This window comes from Oryctolagus cuniculus, chromosome 1 (genome assembly GCF_051225735.1).
Source record: "Oryctolagus cuniculus isolate XC-2025 breed Fujian yellow rabbit chromosome 1, ASM5122573v1, whole genome shotgun sequence".
Lineage (NCBI taxonomy): Eukaryota > Metazoa > Chordata > Mammalia > Lagomorpha > Leporidae > Oryctolagus > Oryctolagus cuniculus.
Window position 1 is genome coordinate 165,270,573 of NC_142867.1, and position 21,202 is coordinate 165,291,774.

The 21,202-nt window shown below is 45.9% G+C and overlaps 1 protein-coding gene across 2 annotated transcripts in view; it reads right to left on the bottom strand.

Moving 5' to 3' along the window:
- Positions 1 to 21,202, bottom strand: part of LOC100352221 (histone-arginine methyltransferase CARM1) — a 364,053-nt gene that overhangs the window by 152,856 nt on the left and 189,995 nt on the right. The gene's annotated exons all lie outside the window — the stretch shown is intronic.

The following is a 21,202-nucleotide window of genomic DNA, read 5'->3' on the forward strand; positions in this document are numbered from 1 at the left end:
CTGGCCTTCACTTTGAACCCTACTTCTGTCAGATCACCTTTGGCATTCACTTCCCACTGATCCTTCCAGGCGCCATTCAACAGCTTTCTCCCATTGCTCGGTTCCAGAACACCACAGACAGAATTCGCTGCTATAACATTGTGGGTCTCAACATTCATACGCAGAGCAGAATCATCTGTAAAGATGCTTTTACCTGGAGGTACTGGGCCATCCCCTTACACCCGGTAATTTAACACTGTTAGTGGAGTCAAGAGCTGTTTTCTTCAAAAGCTGCTAGCGTAATTCTCATGCACAACAGAAGATGAAAACCTTTCATCTCACACTCTCAGTTTATCAATCATAAATTTTGAGAAATGACCAATGGACTTGTTGAACTTACTTTTAATTGAAGATCCAGTCCTATAGAGCCTGGGGCTTTCTGATGTGGGGACAGAGAGCTTGAAAAATTATATCTTGGTATAGAATAAATATCAGGGACCTTCAAAAAGTTTGTTGAAAATAGAATTAAAAGAAAACTTTATTTTAGCAGAAGAAAATTTTGAAATATATGCATGTGAAGTATCTTGATATTCCATGAAAAAATATATCATGATAAAACTAGGCATAGATTTCAAATTTTATGCCAAAATAAACTTATTTTTTAATTTCCTTTTTCATGAGCTTTATAAAGTATCCTCATATTTTAATACATGTAACTGCTATGCCCCACCCCTTGCCAGAAGAGAATACCATCTACTCCAAAAAAGTTGCAGGAAGAAAGAGGGAGGAACTGTTCAATGAAGTATAACTCTGAATTAAATTTATAGTGTATCCTGGACAGTAACTATTTCACCAGTTTGTAGAGAGGCTCATCCTTCCTGTCACGAATGTTCCTATGTGGATCTCTCTTTTACAAAAACACAATGGTTCTTTGGATAAAAATTAATCGTGGGCCAGGTGTTTGGCCTCATTGTTAAGGAACCCCCTTTGTCCGACTCCTGATTCCAGTCAACTGCTAATGCAGACCCTGGGAGGCAGCAGGTGATTGCTCTAGTAGTTGGGTTCCTTTCACCCATGAGGGAGACGTGGACTGAACCCTCAACTCCTGGTTTTGGTTTCAGCCCAGTCCTGGCCATCGTAGACATTTGGAGAATGAACCAACAGAACGAAGCTCTCTTTCCACGGTTCAAAAAATTAATTAAAAATTCATCTCCCTCATGAAACTTTCTAAATTTTTATTTATTTACTTAACTTCATTTTATTTGAAAGTCAGAGAGACAGAGAGATAGAGAGATCTTCATCCACTGGTTCACTCTAAATGCCAACAACAGCCAGGCCTAGGCCAAATTGAAATTAGGCACCTAGAACTAAATCCAGGTTTCCCACATGGGTGTCAGGGACCCAAACACTTGAGCTGTCACCTGCTGCCCCCAAGGGTACATGTTACCAGGAATCTGGATGAGATGCAGAGGCACCGGGGCTGGCACTGTGGTGGAGCAGGTAAAGCCACTGCCTGCAGTGCCAGCATCCCATATGGGAGCCGGTTCAAGTCCCAGCTGCTCCTCTTCCTATCCAGCTCTCTGCAATGGCCTGGGAAAGCAGTAGAAGATGGCCCAAGTCCTTGGGCCCTGCACCCACATGGGAGACCCAGAAGAAGCTCCTGGCTTCAGATCGGTGCAGTTCCGGCTGTTTCAGTCAATCGGGGAGTGAACCAGTGGATCAAAGACCTCTCTTCTCTGCCTCTCCTTCTCTCTGTGTAACTCTGACTTTCAAATAAATAAATCAATCTCTTTTTTTTTAATAAAGGAAAAAAAAAAGCAGCAGCAGAGGCACCTGGACTTGAACACGACACTTGGATATAGTATGCGGATGTCCCAGCCAGTATCTTAAATACTGCACCAAATGCCCACCCCTTTATCATGAAACTCCCCAACAGCTCTTTGCAATTAGGCCCCCTATAAAGGAGATGACACAAATGATGGTTTAAAATAACAACAAAGGCAACACACAAAACTATAAAAAATTCACAAAATATGTCAAAGAGAAGAAAATATAAATGATAATCTCATCATCCAAATGATTATCTATTGTTATTTTGGTGTGTGTGAGTGTGTAAATTGCCAGTATACGAACCAGCACCCATAGGAGATGAGATCCAGGTGCCCCAGCCAGAGGCTTAGCCTACTATACCACAGTGGTGGCCCCGCCCCTACAGTTTTAAATTTTATGGTTATGCCATACTCAACCAACTCCAAGTGGTTGGATTTCCAAACCCCACTCTAGGTCCACTATATCCAAATGACAGAGCCCAGCACTGACGTTTTTATCCATGTCCTTACTGATTTTGGTGACAAGACCATTTTGAGAATTCTAGTACACAGAACATGGCAATAGTCATACAATAATGTCACATTATAGTAAAACAGATGCCGTTCCTTCACAACATCCTGGTACGATAAACACGTTAATCAGTATTTCTGTTCTCTTACGACTCTTTTCTGACTGTTCTCTTTTGCAATATTTGTTGTAAAAATAACATCTATAAATACATCAAAAAATTTATAAATGCAGAAAAGAAAGCCAGATAGGAAAAATAACTTCTAGATAAAACTACTAATAATAGTTTGGGAAATCTCTCAGGAATTTTCCTTTATATATTTGTGTTTATCTCTTATTTACAGCAATATCATTGTACTCTCCTGTTACACAATCTGCTTCCTCACTGAACAATATATTATTAGCTATTTCTGGGCCAACACTTTTCACTCAACTACACATAAAGTTACAAAAGCTTTTAACTGTGGTCTCATTTTGCTCTTTTTTAATTTGTTCTCGGAGGCAACATCAGAGACTCAGTAGATCTAAATTTCAATAATGCTTTTGATGATGTCCCCTCAAATCCTAGACCTAATTCTTTGCTTACCAAACTCTACTGGGGGGTCAAAACTACTGAGTCTATTAAACTACTAATTTCCTATTTTTGCATTTTTCACTTTAAAAAGATCCTGGGCAATATTTACTCAGTTCCAGTGTCTTGGCTCATCTCCAGTTCTCCCTGAGCTCACAGAGATTGCTAGCAGTGATTTTCATCACCCATCTGTGTGTTCTCTGAATCCAGAGCATCTCTGCTGTTTGCACTTTCAAAGCCTATGGTAAATCAATTTGTTCAACAAATACTCTTTTGAATATTCTCTACAGTTGCAAGTCTCTATCCTTCAATAGAGATCTGAGCTTTTAATACAACCACTGATAATGGCTGCCTAATTTACTGAATAGCATGTGTGGTAAGTTGAAAAGCCTTTTTCATTAAAGAACAAGATTTTCACTATAAAGTTACACAGCTTATGCTGTACAGCTCATCAATTGTCTCCAAAGGAAAATGCAGAAAATGCCATGTAACACTGAACTACACCAACACTCATGCAATATACAGCCTATAAAATAAGTACTCTTCTGGATGTATCAGTCCAACTGCTATATTTTAAAAACCCATCTTATTACATTATTAACACTTAGCGTGCTTAGGTTGCTATAACAAAATGTCACACATCGAATGGACCAGACAACAAAAATTTATTTTCTCAATTTAGGAGGCTGTGAACTCCAATCTCAAAGTTTCACACCAGGGCTCTCTCTTCCTGGCTTGCACAGGAATGTGTTTTTGCTGTTTCTCATGGCAGAGAGAGAGTCATAGGGTTTCTTGGTATCTCTCTTTCTAAGGACATTAATCACGGGGCTGGTGTTGTGGCATAGAGGGCTAAGCCACCACTTGCAACGCTGGCAACCTGTGTCAAGAGCTAGCTACTCCACTTCCTGTGAATACACCTGGGAAAGCAGTGGAAGAAGGTTCAAGCACTTGGGCCCCTGCCACCTATGAAGGTGACCCACATGCAGTTCCCGGCTCCTGGCTTCAGAATGGCCCATTCCTGGCTGTTGCAGCCATTTGGGATCTGGGGAGTGAACAGATGACAGTCTCTTTCTTTCTATCTCTCTGGCTTTTTTTTTCTTTCAAATGAATGAATTAATGAATCTTTAAGGACACTAATCCTATGGGACCAGACTCTATCATATGATTTCATTAAAATTAATTACTTTTTTGGCCGACGCCGCAGCTCACTAGGCTAATCCTCCGCCTTGTGGTGCTGGCACACCAGGTTCTAGTTCCAGTCGGGGCACCGGATTCTGTCCCGGTTGCCCCTCTTCCAGGCCAGCTCTCTGTTGTGGCCAGGGAGTGCAGTGGAGGATGGCCCAAGTGCTTGGGCCCTGCACCCCATGGGAGACCAGGAGAAGTACCTGGGCTCCTGCCATCGGATCGGCATGGTGCGCCGGCTGCAGCACGCCGGCCGCGGCGGCCATTGGAGGGTGAACCAATGGCAAAAGGAAGACCTTTCTCTCTTTCTCTCTCACTGTCCACTCTGCCTGTCAAAAAAAATTAATTACTTTTTTTAAGATTTATTTATTCATTTGAAAAGCAGAGTTACAGAAAAGCAGAGACAGAGGCAGAGAGAGAGAGAATCTTCCATCCACTGGCTCACTCCCCAAATGGCTACAACAGCTACATCTGGGCCGATCTGAAGCCAGGAGCCAGGAACTTCTTCTGGGTCCCCCACATGGGTACAGGGGTCCAAGGACTTGGGCCATCTTCTGCTTTGCGAGGCCAAGGCAGAGAGCTGGATCAGATGTGGAGCAGCCAGGACTTGAACCGACACCCAGTGAGACGCCGGCACTGCAGGTGGCGGCTTTACCTGCTATGCCACAGTGCCAGCCCCCTTAATGACTTCCTTATTTCAACTATAGCCACACTCGAGGCTAGGGTTCTGACACATGAATTTGGATGGGAAACAATTCCATCCATAGTAGGCAGTTTAGTCACAATTGTCTTATAATCCTGGCACAGGGACCAAATTTGGCAAATCAAACACAAAAGTCCCTTGTTTGCTAAGTTCAAGATGTATTTATGGGATTGCTGGATTCAGGAAATCCAGAGTATGCAAGAACCATCTTCTGCCTCTGTTAGATTCTGTCACAAGCATGTCTTCTTCACAATTCACTCTCACTTTAATAGTTCAATAAAAGGGTGTAGATAAAGTACATGTCTGTGATTCCTCATGACATATAAAGATACCAAAAACACTTTATTAAATACTTCTTTAGGTATGAACAGACACTTAAGCGCTGATTTCTCCCTTCCCCTCAGCCTCTAAAAGAAAGGACTGCAGCAGGCAGTTTGGAGAATCCAAAAGCAGCAGGAGCATTAACAGCCCAGGCTCCTGTCTTTAGCAGCTCTGCAGGATGGGTAGCAAGACTGTGGGTGAGCAAAGTGAAGGGGTCTTAAAATCCAGCAGGAGGGGCCGGCGCTGTGGCACAGTGGGTTAAATCCCTGGCCTGAAGCGCCGGCATCCCATATGGGTGACGGTTCTAGCCCTGGCTGCTCCTCTTCTGATCCAGCTCTCTGCTGTGGCCTGGGAAAGCAGTGGAAGATGGCCCAGGTCCTTGGGCCCCTGCACCCATATGGGGGACCTGGAGGAGGCTCCTGGCTTTGGATCAGTGCAGCTCCAGCTGTTGTGGTCATCTGGGGAGTGAACCAGCGGATGGAAGACCTCTCTCTGTGTCTCTACTTCTCTCTGTGGCTCTGCCTTTCAAATAAATAAAATAAATCTTAAAAAAAAAAATCCAGCAGGAAATGCTCTTTTGAAGAACAGTTTCACAAGGAGCCCAGCTCCCTCCTGTTTTTGATGGAGGAGCCTTTGTTCCGCAGGCACTGTTTGAGTTTGTTGGAAGGACACTGTTCATTCTGCAGAGCCAGCCAGCTGTTTAGGATGCAGTGAAATCCAAACGAATGTGCACATTTGCCTATTGGCTCCTTCAGCTGCTGGGGTAGAAGAGGTAGGATATGGGGCAGAGCCACTGTTCTAGAATAAGGAGATCCCAGAGTGAGTATTTCCCAGAAGTGTAAAGGCAGCAAGAGGAGCACAGAAGGAAGTGGAATCAGGCATCGTTGCTAGTAAAAGCCAGGTCCTGCTGACCAGAGCCTAGGTTGTGAGTAAAATGAGAATGCCATTCAAAGGGCAGGCCTGTCCACCCCAGCAGAACCACTGGTGCCCCTTCTTGGGTGGTAAGCCACCATGCTGTGTCATTTCACACCACCCATACAAAGATGCACTTTTCTGTACCACAGACATTAGCCAATGGCATGGTAGCTTCATGCAACAGTCATGATTCCAATTATTTTCCTTTGATTCTCCGACCTGATTTAAGTTTCGTCTTGACAAACCATTATTTTTCAATTTTAGCACCCAGTTATCCTTGTGGATCAATACAGACTACTCTGACACATCATTTTCTTTCTGTTCTGTTCTTTGAAAAGACCAGATTGAAGGGATCTGTTTTTGTTTGCTTGCTTCTATTAAATAGCTGCTATTTACCAGAACTACTGTCTGTGGCTTTCCATACGGAGAATTTATTTACCAAGATTCTAGCACCTTCCTGTGCCAGAAAAGGGTAATACCTGTCTGACTACCTCAGCTGTTCTGGCCACATGTCCCCAACCTACACCAGAAAATACACCACTGACAGCATGAGACTCAGAGTGTAGATTTTTCAAAAATTGTCAAACCCCAGACACTGTTGCAGAACTGCTTCTGGGCTATCTTGAATAATTTACAAAAAGCCCAGTCTAATTCTCTCTAGCTAGCAGCCCGAGCTTGCCAAGTTAAGCTCTTTTTTACTGGGTGCCCAAAGGAGGAAAAGATACCCATTTTTCTGTGACCAGTAGACAAAGAAGAGAGCAATACTCCCCCACTTGCCCCTTTCAATTCTCCTCCCCCCAGTTGCACATCTGGCTGCTTCCCCCTTGAGATGGATCTGGCTTACCATGGAATACACTGGTTCTCATCTCCCTAGATCCCTACCTGCTCGGAGCTGCATCTCAGGACATCACCCATGCGGGATCTATGTGACAGCAGCAGACACGAGGTCTATTTCTCTAAGCCAGCCCCTCAGTAGTTCTCTGCACAATGCATTGTCTGATCATTGCCATGCTGTCTGGGCATTTATTTTTCTTTTCTAACTCGCCCAATAGAATGTAAAGTAAAAAGACTTAAGTGAAGGTACAAAGATTTATTCACCCTTCATGCCTAGTGCTTTCTATAATCTCCGGCACACAGTGAGCACCCAGTAAATGCCACTGAATGTGTGAGTCAACGAATGAATGGAAATGTTGTTCTTTCTCCTTTTCCTCTTCTTCTCTTTCCCCACTTCTTCTGCTTCCTCCTCCTCCTCTTTCTCTTCTTCCCTTACCTCCCCCTACTTTTTCTTCTCTCCCTTTTGAATCCATTTCCACTCCCACCTCCTGAATGGCTCAGTTCCTCCAAAGTAATCACCTTAAAAACAAGAGTTGGTTTCTCACTTATTTCCTCCCAAATCAGTGGTGTAGAAACTTAACAATCTGGGCTCAGCCACTCTGTTTAAGAGAAAATTTTAATTGATCATTATTAACTAAACTCATGAACATCCGTCATTCCAGAACTATACGGCCACCAATTCAGCAACTCCGTCCTTCCAAAATAGTCAACATAAGTCCAGAGTGAGACTTGTAGAAATTAAGACCCATCTCTGAATCCAATGTCAAGGCCTGCAAACAATGGCAATTGATCAGCTTTGAGTCAGCCTTGTCAAAACGCAAAGGAAAATCAGGTTTCTGTTCTCAGAAGACAGGAGAGTACACAAACACTAGGCAAATCCACAGATGAGCACTACCAAAAAACAAACACGGACTACAGTAGAAGTGGGGAAATCTGCATGCTTCAGGAGGCAAACCTGAGGAAGCTGAGCTATGGAAAACAGATACCCAGCTCCTTGGCTTCTGAAATCCTGGAGCTTGGGTTAGCCTACACGGAGATTTTACTTACATTCAGTCCCAGACCACTGCAAAGTTGATTTAATATGGCTCTACAACATACCAAATTCCTGACATGGACACAGTGGCCAGCTGTGTTTCCCTGTCCATATTTCCTGCAAGGATCTGGCTTGGCTCATAGCTCCTGATGTCCTGTTTATACCATCCAACCCCACTGTCAACTACCTGATTTGTTAAGAAGGGGCTGTTGATCAAAGGGTAGGTAACTCAGCCACAAGCAAAAGACCTATGCAGTACAATCAAACTACAGCTGATTCTGAAGTTCTAATGGGGATGATAATTCTATGTCTTCAGTCTATGCTTGCTGTTCTGGAAGAATTATTGACCTCATTCCCTCATTCATGAGTCCTGGTTTGGATGATAGGCTACTGAGTCATCCTACCGATAAGATCATGTAGACTCGGCAAAGGTGGCCACGCTGGGACAAGACTAACAGGAAGAGGCTGCTAAGAGAGATGTGGCAACTGAAAGTTGCAGGTGGGGAGCCTATTCAATACATGAAAACTGGAGGAGAAATACCATTCTCCCCACCATGGTTCCAGAAGACTCCATTTAACCACTTGAAATTCCTGCAGTTCCAGGAGACAAGTCATTACTGCGACTTCCCCTTTTTGAGTTGAGTTCTATTGCCAGCTTTGACTAGAACAGAAATTTCCCCCGCTGTGCAGGAATGCTCTTGGGATTATTTTTCCCCTAACCCACTGCCACTTGATCAAGGTTACTGAGTGTGCTTTTTTGTTTTGTTTTGGTGTTGAACTAACAATTTTCTCTGTTGTCATGTTTTACTCATTTCAAGAGCTTTTAAAATATGCACCAAGCTTTTCTCAGTCCTAGAGGTAAATAAATAGGTCTAATTGCAATTGTAGCCATTTTATCACTGTGCTTTAACCTCTTACAGTGAAGACCATCCCAGATTCATATTATTTAGCATCAAGAATGAATTCCACAAAATCACTCAATCACTTGTGGATGACTAGACCTGTAGCGAGACAGAAGGGACTTCAGTTCACTGAGTGAGGCCAGAATGTACCTTCTGGTGTATTTAACATATATTCACAGAGAAACTCATTTATTTATGCGACAGCATGAGCTATTAATCAATTAGTTCTTGTTTCCTGAGAACCTCTGCATGCCTCGCAGCAAGAGAAGCAGCACTGCAAAACACCAAACAGGTGGCAAAAGGCTCAATTCCAACTCTATTCAATTTAAACAGCTTTTGAAGGGGCACTGGATGACCAAAATCAACATTTTTTTTAATGGTTGACTATACTCGGCTACCTACACTCCCAGGAGAGTTAACTTTGGGGAAGCATTAGTGTGATTCAATGTAAAATTTTAAACATTGAAACAGCAGCATATACCTTCACTACATGATACATGGGGCACTCTATTATGCTAAGTGATAATCTCTCATAATAAGTAGATGTCAAAATCTCTCTGGGTTTTCTTTTATACACTACCCATAAATGAATGAGACAAAAAAAGCCATAAATTCAGTTGAGAAATTCTACACCTGTTGCAAAGCTACTTTGAAAGACACTAATTTGTAATTGAAAGACTTGAGGTTTCAAGTCACATAAAAAGATCGATCTAAATGATAGCTGCTTTGTTGTTTTTGCAATATGATTTTTTAAAGATTTATTTATTCATTTGCAAGTCAGAGTTACACAGGGAGGAGAGGCACACAGAGAGAGAGAGAGAGAGAGAGAGAGAGAGAGAGGTCCTCCATCCACTGGTTCACTCCCCAGTTGGCTGCAATGGCCAGAGCTGCAACGGTCTGAAGCCAGGAGCCAGGAGTTTCCTCCGGGTCTCCCATGTGGGTACAGGAGGCCAAGTACTTGGGCCTTCTACCAATTTCCCAGGCCATAGCAGAGAGCTTCATTGGAAGTGGAGCAGCCGGGACTCGAACCAGTGCCCCTATGAGATGCCGGCATTGCAGGCGGGGACTTTACCTGCTACACCACAGTGCCGGCCCCTGCAATGATTTTTAAGATCTAGCTCTCTTCCCATTCAAACACGGATTCAACAATAATACTAAACAGTGTGCTACTTAATCCTAGTCAAGAAATTAACCTCGTCTTCATTTTCTAGAGAGTAAAATGCACTGTTGTAGTTCTTAGTGAAGTGGCTCTACAGCAACTGGCCCAAACAAAGGATATGTGTTTTCAAAGCTTAATCTCTTCGCTTCTTCTCTTTCCTATTTCTACTGGTGGTCTAGTGGGTTACAGAATGAGCAAAGGCTAAACCAATTCCATAGGAATGCTTCAATTTGGCCAATATGTATTTCAAAATTCTCTGAATTTCTGCCTAAAACCTAAGACATGGCACACTTGGGTCTGACCTACTGTGTGGCAGCAATCAGCAAGAGGGAAGTAGCCACGGCCATTTTTCAGATGGGTACACGAACTCCAGTCACCAATGTTGTCCCTGTTTTCTGTTATTTGCAGCCAGCTCACTTCAGGCATTTCCATGGTCTGCCTGGGTCCCTCAGGCATTTGAATCTGTGCCTCCCAAATCCAAGGATCCATTACAAAACACAGTGGACAGCAAGTCTGTAATGTAGAGTATTAAAAACTTTCCTTCAATTTATAAGCACCATGAAATCATAAAAGCTAAAGATGATAGCCACTGTTTTGTGTTCTTTTCAACCAATTGATAGGTTTATTTTAAGGCTATAGAAGTTGCTGAGTCTCTTGGGAATGTCCTTACTTGGGTATTTTGTGTGGATATTCATTAATATAGTTTAAAACTCTAAGTCCAGACCATTTTAAGTAACTTTTGGTCAATCAGTCACTATTATTACTCATCAACGTATTTTTATACGAATACAGTATTGTTCATTGGCCTCCAGTGTGACTTCAGTTGTGCAAGAGATTGGATTCGACAATCCCCTCCCCCCTTACCTATCCCTACACCTAGTAAGGGTCTATGTGACTTCAGAATGTGAAGACTTATTCTGCTCAGAAAAGATGCCCACAGCATTCACTGTATTATCCTCCTTCCCTAACAAACTGAGCTAATCACCCACTGCTCTACCAAGAGACCAACAGATTCAGCAATAGTTGAATCAAGACTTCCTGGTTAACATCCATCTGTCCTTTCTTCAAGTAGAATGGGAGACAATGTAGGCCCAAAGGCAGGAGGATTAAACTTCAGGACACTGGTTACCACTGTATGCTGTTATAACTATACCAGCAGTTCTTTATATGTGTGGCTTACCAGCAGCTCTAACTGAAACTCAGCTCTAGAATAAGCATGAAATTTAGAAATCTATTGGGAACAAAGCTCTTAAATGAATGCCAAGTCCTTCTGTACCCTGGTGTGAAGGCATGTTCCAAGTCTTACTGGGAAGTCACGTGGAAAATTTTCTTCAGATAATTAGAGAAGCTCTGCTTGATATATTTTGCTCACCTGCCATTGCTTCACCCTTTCAGCCATGGGGGGATCTTAGAAATTGATCCTGCTTCCTCTTTTGCTTGGATGCCAGGATGCTTAGAGCCAAAAGCATGGGTTGGCAGTTATATTTATGGGTCCTCTAGTATGAAGATTTGTGTTTTAATTTCCTTTTGGCCTCAGCCTTCTGTGTTTTCTATATTTTCCCTGATCTTGAACTTCATTTATATTTTATTATATAGATGTGTGAATAAATTTAAATTCTCTGTGACAGAAGTTGGGAGAAGGGCATGTGGGTAGATAGGTGTATGCATGGACAGGAAGACGGATCAACTGATTCCATAAGCCTTATATGAAGAGTTCATGAAGACATAAAACTACTCTGCAATTTGCTGCCTCACTTTCCATATAATAACCCACCCTGCTCCGAACAGCAAACATGAGGACTTTGGAAGCAACAGCCTTGGTCCCATATGCTGGAAGCAGATGGGAGCTGCACTGTCTTCACAGTAGCAGCTGCCCAAGAACCAAAGTGAGGAGGAGGCGGTGGCTGGGGGAAAGGAGCATGCAGGGAGAGAAACACAAAAGAACAATCAAGAGGGAGGAAGGAGGTACCTCCTGCTGCCAGTCTCATCCAAGGTCAAAAACAAGCAAGCACATTCCGAGGGAGGGCTGTGCTTAGCAATATCTCGCATCTATGCTGTCATTTAATTCAATTTCCAGTGCTGAGGGTTATTTCAATCCCCACCGTATGGGAAGAGAGATGCAGACACTGTGTTCCTAGGTTAAACCAGCTAGGCCAGTGCTCATTCCAGTACCACCACCTGCAGCACATACACCAGGAACTTTTAAAACCTAGGGCATCCCCGAAGGGCATGTTCTGCCTTGGAATCAGCTGCAGATGCCCCAGTTGAAAATGACTGAGAAGACAAAGAGCAAAGGTGAAATCAACGTGTCTCATATCCATGTAACCTAACAGGAAATTGGCCTTAGCCGGGTCAGGGGCTGGTGAGGCAGCGAAACGCTTCTGATCTCAAGTATAAACAAAACAAAGAAAAGGAGAGGTTTCTATGTGTAGCTGCAGAAGTTCCTTCTTTGGAGACAGTTCTCTGAAAATGAGTGATCCACTCTTCTGGGCTTGACAAAGCAGTGCCCAGAATGTACCCAGTGTGTCAAATATCTATTAATTATGCGATGTTCAATTTATCACAGTAAAGCAACAGGAGCACCCTGTTTATAAAACACTACACTGCAAACTTGCTCCTGTGCTGTCTACCCACAGACACATGCACATGCACCCAGACACGAGCAGGGACCTGAATGAATCCCAAAAGGTATAGTGTAGAAGTATGGAGTGCAAAGGCCGGGAGGTCTGATCCAAAGCGGCCCACCTGACCCCCGGCCCTGGCTCTCCCCTATGCTAGTTGTGTGGCGCTAGAGGATTCCTGTGCCCTTATTCGGTTCTTTGTATAATGAGTGTGGGGAGCAATCCGGACTGGACTAAGTTACTGAAATTAAGACTTATTCTATGCATCTGCTCTCCCACAATATGGCGCTGGGAGAGAAGTAAACAGCTTCCGCACAGCTGCCTCCAGTTCAACCAATTAACTGTAGGACTTGCTCCTGATTGGAGAGCAGCGTACTCGGCGTGTGGGCAGCCGAGTTGGGATTGGCGGAGGAGGACTATAAAGGAGGAGAGAGACAGCATGCATCGGGAACATCTATGGGGAACATCTAAGGGAACCCGTGCAGCCCCCGAGAGAACCGGCCGGCGGTGTGCCGCTCCCCTGCGGAAGTGGGGAATGCGGCCAGGGGGAACTGCCCTTCCACGGAGGTGGAAGGGATAGTAGCCAACCCGGGAAGAACCAGCAGCAAACCCGGGGAGGGCCGAGCAGACGAAAGAACAGCGCAGGGTCCTGTGTCGTTCCTCCACGAAGAGGGGGAGCGACATAGTGGTGCCGTGACTCGGATAGGAAACCTAGGTCAGATAGGAAACTTAGGACGGATATGAAACTTAGGAGGGAAGAAACGGGAAGAACTAGGGAAAATATCGGAGAGAGACTAGCAAACAGCCTAGGGAAAATACCGGAGAGAGAGACTAGCAAACAGCCTAGGGAAAAGCCGGACGAAAAGGGTGCCGGAAGAAGCTATTGAAAGCCTAGGCATAGACTCGGATACGGACTACGGGGGGAAGCTGGGAGAAATCTCTAAGGTCGAAAGCGAAAGTGAAAGATAGAACAAACAGACTCGGACGCGGACTGTGGGGAGAGGCCAGGAGAAATGAGGGAGGAACATTGTTGGAAGAAAACTTAGGGAAACATACCGGGTAGAGAAAAAATGTTAGGGAAATTGAAGCCGCGGGGGGCAGGCCGAGGCGGACACGAAAGCCACTTTGGGATTCTCAAGTTAGCCCGGGAATAGGGGGCGAAAAGTTGAAACTAGAAGCTGAAACGTGAGCCTGGTTGGGATCCGTCTGATTAGCCCGGGGAGCAAAGGACGGGAAGCCAAACCGTGGGGCGGAGACGTACGCTGGGTTGAATTCGCCAGGCTAGCCCGGGGAACTTGGATTGAATGCTAGTGGTGGAGACGCAAGCTACGCTGTGTTACTCGCGGAAGCCGCCGCGTGCAGAGAGAGCACGGGGCGTGAATAGATAGGGAACGCTGGCGTAGGCCGTGGTTCAGACGCGAAAGGGTTAAGTGTGGAGACCGCGGAGCGCGCGAAGCCAAGCCGCGCAAAGCCGGGAAGCTGCGCAGATGAGAGAGGCGCGCGGGCTGAAGCGGCGCAGAGCCGGGAACCCGCCGGCGGGGCGAGGTGCCGGGAAGCTGCGGGGATAAGAGAAACAGAAGTTTGGAAGTGAAGTAAAAGAGAAATGGGAATGCTGGAAGATAGAAGTGAAATGGGAGAGGTAGGAATGCCCGGAGATAGAGAAATAGAGAAAAATAAGGCCTCCCCTCAACATGCCAATTAGAGAGCTTGGATTCGGTCTGCCTAATCAAGTGAGGCGATGAGCACCTGCGGGCAGCTAGCAGCTTATGCGCCGCAGGTCACCGAAGACAGGCACGAATTAACATCAGTAAGGCTTCCCCACAATACAACAATATTAAGCTTGGATTCGGTCTGCCTGATTTAAGGCGGTAAGCGCCAGCAAGCAGCTCGACCAGAGTATGAGCTGCAGGTCACCGAAGATAGGCACGAACCAACACTAATAAGTCTCCCCCACAATAAGGCAATGAGAAGGCTTGGATTCGGTTTGCCTGATAGGTTTTGTAAACACCTGCAGGCAGTTCTAGCAGAGCAGAGTATGCGCTGCAGGGCACCGAACACAGGCACGCATCAGCGCCTAAAAACCTCCTCACAACATGGCGAAGAGAGGACCCGGATTCGGTTTGCCTGATTGTAAGAACCTGTGGCAACTCTAGCAAGTAGAGCAGAGTGTGTGCTGCGGGACACCGAAGACAGGCGCGTATCAACGCCAAAAATAAAAAGAAAGGGGGATCTGTGGGGAGCAATCCGGACTGGACTAAGTTACTGAAATTAAGACTTATTCTATGCATCTGCTCTCCCACAATATGGCGCTGGGAGAGAAGTAAACAGCTTCCGCACAGCTGCCTCCAGTTCAACCAATTAACTGTAGGACTTGCTCCTGATTGGAGAGCAGCGTACTCGGCGTGTGGGCAGCCGAGTTGGGATTGGCGGAGGAGGACTATAAAGGAGGAGAGAGACGGCATGCATCGGGAACATCTATGGGGAACATCTAAGGGAACCCGTGCAGCCCCCGAGAGAACCGGCCGGCGGTGTGCCGCTCCCCTGCGGAAGTGGGGAATGCGGCCAGGGGGAACTGCCCTTCCACGGAGGTGGAAGGGATAGTAGCCAACCCGGGAAGAACCAGCAGCAAACCCGGGGAGGGCCGAGCAGACGAAAGAACAGCGCAGGGTCCTGTGTCGTTCCTCCACGAAGAGGGGGAGCGACAATGAGTACGATAATACCTGTGCCCTAGAGTTCTGGTGAAGAAACACATACATATTTTATATAGACATACGTAACGGTATATGGAGATACCTAGTACACACACACACACACACACACAATGGCACATCGTAAGTTCTAAGTGTTAGCTTCAGTTAGACAGTCTCTTATTTTTCTAAAGGGAAATGACTAGACATAGGTGTGAATTTTATCCAGGTGGTCCCTAGGGCTCATCTCCACCGGAATTCTGTTTCCTTCACAATTACCCAAGGGTAGGATGGTCTTGAGTTTTTGTCTTTGAAGGCCTAGCACTGAAATTCCTACCAGGATGATGGAAGGAAGCCAAGAAAGCAGCTTTTCTTGGAAGACTGCATGCCTCAGAACAAGCTGAGCCAAGGGGCCAGAGCGCTGGCAGTGAGTCAGCTTCTTATGAAAAAGCATTTATTGATCACCCGCTGTGTGCTCGGCACAGGAGTGGGGGCTCTGGAGGAGGTCTAGGCACAAAATTAGAAATGAGCCTTCCACCCTCAAGGAATGTGTTGAGACAGAGCGAGAGCGAGAGCGACTGACACACAGGAGAACCAACACAAAACAACACTAGCGCACACAGATGGCGTGTGGTAATTTGTATGCACAGATCCAAGGAGACAGAACCCTGTGCATTCCATCAGGGAAGGCCGCCTAGAGGAGGCAAACTGAGTGAGAGGAAGGAGGCGGCATTTGGATCAGCAGAGAGGAAGAGGGAGGGGAAGGGCTGGAAGCAAAGCTTCCAGCAGGGAGATCTGGAGTCGGTGTGCAAGCAGTGATACGGCCTGGTATTCCAAAGTGAGTGTGTGTGTGTGTGTGTGTGTCTGTTGGGGGAGGGGAGCTATGCATAATTGAAAAGATTAAAGCTAAACAGAAAGGCTTCTGGATAATGTGAGGTTAAATGTGAGGTTGGGTTTGTCGCCTCGAACAACTGGCAGCCTGTGTGGGTTTTCCAGAAGGGTCTGATGGCCATTGTAACAATTTTCTTCGCATTGAACCTTGGCCCTGCTGTGGACAGCCTAGCTGACTTGTTGATTATTTCCATCAAAATTCATTAGGTTGCAACAAGCCTATTTCTGGTTTCTTCACCATGAGACAAGACAGAAACTGGAACATTATAGGAGCCAATTGCTGCTACGATGACCAAGTCAGACTGTCCTGCTCAGTCATTCGAAGAGTTCCTCTCTATAAAGTGCACTGCAGAGTGCCTGGCACGACAGAAGCTCCTTCAAATTCTGCTCTTCCTCTCCTCTGTCTTCTCCCCTCCCCCCAATTTCTCTGTCTTCTTCTCCCCTCCCCCCAATTTCTCTGTCTTCTCTGTGAGTTAGGCAGTATCCTCAGGAATATACACCAGACTCCAGCGAGTCCAGACCACTGGGCCAGGGCAGCCAAGTATCAGCACACAGGTTGCGTACTGCACAACCCTGGTTTACAGCATGCTCATCAATTCAGAAGAGAACAGCACTCCTTGGAAGCATGTTTCCCAGCAGCCCTGCCCAGGTCAGCTTTTGGTGTCGTCCTCAACTCGGAAGTTCCTTTCACACTTCAGTATTCTAGAATAACCTCAAAAACCCTTCCGGCAACCACTGCAAAAGGCAGATCAAAGAGTGGACAGAACAGAATAGAAACTGTAACAGTGCAAAAACAAGAGAAGTAATTCCCAAGTTAACTGGCAGCTCTGGCATTTTTAAGTGTATTAGAATCAAAGGACCCTCCTAAAGGGTTTGCAAAAGAAGAATGGAGAGATGCTAACTTCAAAAGCCTGAGCTTGAGTCACTGCAGTCGAAGACATAGAGAAGGCTCAGAAATTGTTAGAAAATACCCGATCCAAGAGTGTGCCTGGTCAGCTGAGCACGGAACAGCACAGGATACGACAGACACAGTACAGAAAAGGACGCGTGGATGTTGTGGATTCAGGAAACATGCTGCAAAGCATAGGCCTGTTGCTAAGGGATTTATGAACTGTTTCTGAAGGTAAGATCAGCTCCAGGTGTCTGAACATCACTTTTGAATATTACCATTGCAGAAGTACATCCTATGATTTACACACTTCACATATATATATATATATATATATGTAAAAATTTAGAAAGCTGTATGCTATTATAGCCATATAGGAATTCCAGTGATCTACAACAAAACAGTGTTATCTTTTCCCTTTAATGATTTAGTTGTAGAAGCCTGAAACTCAAGATAGGAAAATAGATCCCCAGGTGATGAACTCAGGATTCTAGCTGGTGGCCAGATTGGCAAGAATAAGGGAAGAGGAGGGTCCATTTTTAAACAGAAGACAATGCAAACACAGCAAAGCATAAATCACCACACTTTTCATCTCATTTGCAAAGGAATTGATTACAGACATTTTATCAGAGCAGCTCCCATTCAACAGAAGGTCACCAATGACGAGGTGCTGCTTGCCACCAGCTCAATGGGACGGCCATACAAAGTGAAAGATGTGAGCTCGCCCTCTGTGGCTGCCGGGTTGCCGTGAGCAGAGGGAGAGCTGAGAGCTCTGGCAAGGACGGCAGTGAGCCAGACTTCAAATGCTGCAGCGCAGTTGCGGGCTACGGGGGATTCACAGGAGCACAAGACGTGGCCTCCCCGGGGCGGTCCCAGGTGGGCCTGCTTTCTCTTTGAGCGAACACCCTGTGCACTCCAAAACCCCAAGTAGCAGTCCTGCAAACAGCAAGATGACAAACTGTCACCGTGGTGCCTCTCTTGCGGCCAAGATCACTCTGCCGTGTGTGACAGTTATTGAAGCACAAAGGCACTCCCCTGCTAGGCCCCGAGCTCCTGGAGCGTGCAGCTGTGTCTGGCTCACTTTTGGCTCTCCTCTAGCGCCTGGTCCAGCACGTGGCCCACCGTGACCCCCCCAGCGAGCTGCACCGTGCACATCACATCCCTCATCTCACTGAATCCGCGGCCTCACTCGCCAGTATGCGCTCAAACAATCCTCATTTTGTAAATGAGGAAACCCAAGCTTGAAAGGTGAAATAGCTGATGTCAAGTCAAACAGGTGAGTAGTGAGAGCACCAGGGTCTACGCCACCCAAACCCAGGTTTTTAACAGTCAGAATACCCTGCTGCTAGGGCAGAAGTTGGCAAACTATGGCTTGCAGGCCATATAAAGCCCCTTGACTAGTTCTGTATAGCCTATGAATTAATAACTTTTTAAAATTATTTTATGTATTTATTTGAGAGGCAGAATGACAGAGGAAGAAAGGCAGGGAGGATAGGAGGGCCGGGGTAGGGGAGTGGACAGAGAAAATGCTCCCATCTGTAGGTTCACTCCCCAAGTACCTATAATAACTGAGACTGGACTGGACTAAACTGGGAGCCAGGGACTGTGAGTGGCAGGGACCCACGTAATTGAAACAGTTAGAATTAGCAGGAAGCTGTAGTCAGCCACCGGCACTGGGATTAAACCCAAGTATTTCGACATGGAATGTGGGAATCTTAACTGAAGTCCAATACCTACCTCTAAGAACAGTTATTATGTTTTTACATGGTTGAAAAATGGAGAAGGCTGGTGTTATGGCCTAGTGGGTTAAGCTGCCTGGGACACCCCAGCCATTTGGGTGCTGGTTCACATCCCGGGTGCTCCACTTCCAATCCAGCTCCCTGCTAATGCACTGGGCAAAGCAGTGGAAGATGGCCCAGGGAATTTTGCCCCTGCCTTCCATGTCAGAGACCCAGATGGAGTTCCTGGCCCCTGTCTTCAGCCTGGCCCAGGCCCAGCTCTTGCAGCCATTTGGGGAGTGAAGCAGCAGATGGAAGGTCTCTCTCTCTCTCTCTGCTCCCCCATACCTGTCAATGAAATGAATAATTTTTTTTAAAAAGGAGGTGACAATATTTTGGGACAAATGAAAAACTATATGAAACTCAAATTTTAGTATCCAAAAATAAAGTGATATAGGAACGCAGCCACATTCATTTATTGATATATTGTCTATGTCTGCTTTCATGCTACAGTGGCAAAATTGAGTGGCTGCAACAAAGCCCATGGAACACAGAGCCTACGGTATTCACTCTCTGGCCCTTTTATAGCAAAGGTTTGCTCATTCAGCTCTAGACACAGGCAGAGCAAGAAGGAAACACACATCTCTGCCCAGCTGTGCAGACAGACTGGCACACAAGGCCAACGAAATCCTGAAATGATGAGGGTCAGGTCATCCAAGTAGCATCTCCACCTTGAACGCCATGGCTACAGCTTGGACACATCTGGAACCAGTGAGGCAGGCCTCTGGCTCAGACCATTGGTTGGCAGCAAAGGTAGAATTAATGGCAGTTCTAAAGGTCAATGAAAATGCTCAATAAGCCATTTGACTGATTTGGCCAACTTGCAAGCAATATGGATCTTCCAGATGACTGGGCTCTGTAGATATAAAAATTGCATTTAGCTTTGAGTAAACAATCTTTCCTACCAAACCCTTTGTAGAATACTCAAAAAACTGCAGCAGTGACAGATTGGAGCATCCCCACCCTCTGCTGGAGATGCTAATTGACCACTGCTTTAGCCAGGACACAGACAGCAGGGAGGGAGGGGGGTGGGAGGGGGGGAGGGAGGGAGGGAGGGAGGGAGGGGGAGCGAGCGAGCGAGCCAATTGCCTGTACACTTCAGCAGCTGCAAGGATGAAACAGGCTTAGTTTGGCCTTCTCTCTGCCCAGCCAACATGGGGAAGTAGCCCAGGGGTGCCCTGGAAGGGCTAAACCAGACCTGGGATAGCAGGCTCAGGAGAGATGAGACTGTCACCTATTTGCCTCTATGTTTTGTTCTGTAAGTTTTTTAAAAAATTTATTTGAAAGGCAGAGAGAGAGAGAGCGAGCGTGCGCAAGAGCGAGCTTCCAAACACTGGTTGCTGGTTCACTCTTCAGTCACAATGGCCAGGACTAGGCCAGGCGGAAGCCAGGAGCCAGGAATGCCATCTGGGTCTCCCAAGGGCGAGTAGGTGCTAATCACGTGGGCCATCTTCTGTTGCTTTTCCCAGTCACATTTGCAAGGAGCTGCATTGGAAACAGAACAGCAAGGACTAGAACAAGAACTCACGTGGCATGCTGGTGTTGGTCAAGGCAAAGAATACTCAAGTCCAAGGAGGAGCTGGGACCAAGTTTCATCAAAGCAGTTCTTCCCAGGCACCCCACGCAGGATGTCACTCATTACATCGTGGTAATCTATGGCCACTGCTCAGTATGAAAGTTACTCCAGGGGCTGGTGCTGTGGCATAGGGGGTTAAAGCCCTGGCTTGCAGTGCTGGCACCCCATGTTCAAGTTTGAGTCCTGGCTGCTCCACTTCTGATCCAGCCCCCTGCTAATACACCTGGGAAAGCTGTGGAGGATGGCAGAAGTTCTTGGGCCCCTGCACCTGTGTGGGAAACCGAAAGAAGCTCCTGTCTCCTGGATTTGGATCTGTGCAGCTCTAGCCACTGTGGCCATTTGGGGAGTAAACCAGCATATGAAAGATCTCTCTCTTTGTCTCTCTTTGTAACTCTTTCAAATAAATAAAATAAATCCTTTTTTTTTTTTAAAGGAAGTTACCCTAGAAGTGTACAGTGAAAGGAAGGAGAAGGGAGCAGCAACCAGACCCTTGGGAAATAAGACGGCACAGTAAGTACAGCACAAACTCGGGGGCTAGCGCCCGGGCTTCTGTTTTGCCACAGACACCTCTGTTCCCTGTGTGACTGTCATCTGCTCACTGAATTGGTGAGCTACTCTGTAAAAAGGAACTAATAGAATTAACTTGTGAGCCTTCTATTCTGTGTAAGACAGGATTAGGTTTGCCTGCATATAATAACCACAAAAAATACCCACAGTAGCTTAAATGGGTTAGCAGTTTGTTTTTCTCTTACATAAAACAAATCCAGAATTAGGCAGTCCACAGCTAGTGTAGCGGTTTCACAGTCACATTGTCACAGGACCGT